This window comes from Grammomys surdaster, unplaced genomic scaffold (assembly GCF_004785775.1).
Source record: "Grammomys surdaster isolate TR1022 unplaced genomic scaffold, NIH_TR_1.0 131, whole genome shotgun sequence".
NCBI lineage: Eukaryota > Metazoa > Chordata > Mammalia > Rodentia > Muridae > Grammomys > Grammomys surdaster.
In genome coordinates this window covers 1,678,196-1,681,251 of record NW_021604589.1, presented here as the reverse complement: position 1 = coordinate 1,681,251, position 3,056 = coordinate 1,678,196, and the positions used below count along the sequence as shown (strand labels likewise).

General features: G+C 43.0%; 1 pseudogene; it reads left to right on the top strand.

The window, feature by feature from the left end:
• Window positions 1–3,056, top strand: part of LOC114616710 — a 12,076-nt pseudogene that overhangs the window by 1,378 nt on the left and 7,642 nt on the right.

The following is a 3,056-nucleotide window of genomic DNA, read 5'->3' as shown; positions in this document are numbered from 1 at the left end:
AGGGAGGGAGGGAGGGAGGGAGGGAGGGAGGGAGGGAGAGAGGGAGAGAGGGAGAGAGGGAGAGAGGGAGGGAGGGAGAGAGGGAGGGAGGGAGAGAGGGAGAGAGGGAGAGAGGGAGAGAGGGAGAGGGAGGGAGAAATAAAGTAAAGAACTTATTTGGAAGTCTCACCAACAAGTTTAGTCTTATCTAAACATGAGCTGAACAAGGACAGCGACAATAGACATGAGAAAGTGGACAGGGCCAGAGGAGGGGAATCCCACAAGGCTTCAACCCTACATAAAAACTAAATACAACTAAGGAATGCTAAGAGTAGAAGATATAGTCTTCCACAGGAAAGAGCACACTAATTAGTTATTCAATACCAAAAGGTCAGCTCTGAAAATATACTACAAGTAACATTATACAGACTGAGCAGATTATATTGAGGAATATTATATAAAAAATGCATGTAATAACGGTTAATAACAAAGAGGGCCATGAATTTAAAAGAAGACAAGAAGAGATATATGGAGGGATTGGAAGGATAAACAGGAAGGGAGAAATGTAGTTATATTATAATCTCAGAATTTAAAAAAAAATAATACTTTTTAAAAAGAACTTATTTGGAAGATAGAAAAACTGAGAGGCCTACAGAATTCTAGTGGTCAACCAAGGGGTACACATGGAGGGATCCATGCCTTCAGCCACATATGTAGCAGAGAATGGCCTTGTTGGGCATCAGTGGGAGAAGAGACCATTGGTCCTGTGAAGGCTTGATGCCCCAGTGTAGGGGAATTCGAGGGTGGGGAGGTGGGAGTGGGTGGGTGGGGGAACACCCTCATAGATGCAGGGGAAGGGGGGATGGGATAGGGGGTTTCAGAGGGGGATCTGGAAAGGGGATAATATTTGAAATGTAAATAAAGAAAATATCCAATATAAAAGAATTCTAATGGTATGGATAACAATCCCCAGTGGTTCAAGAAGGAAGGAGAAAATGACCGATTAAATGAATTCTGTTTAGTGATCTCTCTGTTACAATAGAAATTACAGTTTTCAGGCTCAAAAGGTTTTTCACAATGCAAATAATAAATTTCTTTAATTATTAAATTTCTAAAAGGAAAGGAAGGGGCTGGAGAGCTGGATCAGTGGTTAAGAGCACTTGCAAAGGACTCAGGTTCAATTCCCAGTACCCACATGGCAGCTCATAACCATCTGTAACTCAGTTCCAGGGAATCTGACACCCTCTTCTGACCTATACAGTCATTCGTGTGGCATACATAATTCAGGCAGAACACTCATGAACATACAAAAATGAATAAATCCCTTTTTAAAGACCCCTATCTTGTTAGTTTTGTAATTGTATTTACAGGTGCATATAACTCCCTGCCTAATAATTTCAAAGCTGACAATATGCGGGGCTATTGTAGTGGTTTGAGTGAAACCGCCCCCCCATAGACTCAAACATTTACATGTTTGCTCCCTAATGATGAAGTGTTTGAGAAGGATTAGGAGGCGTGGCCTTGAAGAAGTGGGTGTGGCCTTGTTATAGTAGATGTGACCTTGTTGGAGGAAATGTGTCATTTGTGGTTTAAAAAACCTATGCTATGGGTGGATTTGGGAGGATAATCTGGCTACAACATCTATCGTCCCATTGAGCACCAGGGTTAATTCACCTGATCTGACTGGCTAGGCAGGTGTCCCCTTCCTCATCACCATGTATGTACAACCTTCCTGAAGCTGCATGCTCCATTGAAGAGGCTGGTCTTTCCCAAAAGACCAGTCTTCAATCAAAAGCGTATGCTCAAAAGCCCACACTAGACCCAATCTGTCTCTCTCTGCCTGCTGCCTATGGATCAGGATGTAAAGCGCTCAGCTCCTTCTCCAGCACCATGCCTACCCTTCATGCTGCCACGCTCCCCACCATGAGAATAATGAACTAATCGTCTGAAACTGTAACCCAGCCCATAATTAAATGCTTTCCTTTGCAAACTGCCTTCGTGTAGTGTCTCTTCTCAGCAATAGAGCAGTGACGAAGACAGTTGTCATTCTTTGTCATCTGATAGGAATATTATTTTACTTCCAAAAAAAGAAACTTGGAAAAAAAAAAGAAGCCCACAAACCTGCCTAACAGGACACTGGTTTTTCCCTGATGAGATAAAAGAGGGCCTTCCAAGCCGGTCCTGATGATGCACGCTATTAATCCCAGTACTCAGGAGACAGGAGGCAGGTGATTTCTGTTCATTTGAGGCCAGCCTGGCTTACATATCAAATTCCAAGTACAGAGCTGCACAATGAGACCCTGCCCCTCCTCCAGCAAGACCTTTCCCACCTTCTGTAGACATACCATTTTAAATTCCCCTGCCAAATCAGTCCATGATTCTGTGTCACATATTGTTAAGAACCCTGGTCCTCCTACAACCTTAGTATTCACCACACATCAGAATCACTGGCCTTAGAAACAGGCCCATGTCCAAGACCCAACCTCAGACCAAGTGGTAAGAATATACAAGAATAGCATAAACGTTGGACAGAGGCACTAGCATTGACTGTATCACCGCTGATTACTAAAGTGAATCCTGAGTGCCCCTCCACTTGTATGAAGAGACTCCACTCATATCTTAATTTAAAATTCACTACAAGTTAATACCCTCCATTTTGCTCAGCACCCCACATTTAGAGTTCCCCTTCACATTCATATATTCCCAAGGTTGACCTCAAACTCTCAGCAGTTTGCTTACTTCAGTATGAGCCACCATGCTTGCCTGCTTCATTTTAGAGTAAAAGCTTTGTCTGTCAGTCTCTGAAGGATGTAGGCATCTTTAGGGAGAAATTCCTCTGCAAATACACTTTTGAAAGTTCCTTTCCTGGCTGGGTGTAGTGGTTCATACCTCTAATCTCAGCTATCAGGAGGCTAAGGTAGGAAGATCACCAAGCACTAAAGGCCAACCCGGGCTACAGAATAAATTCCACAGGACACACAGGATAGATAGGTAGGTAGGTAGGTAGGTAGGTAGGTAGGTAGGTAGGAAGATAGATAGATAGATAGATAGATAGATAGATAGATAGATAGATAGAT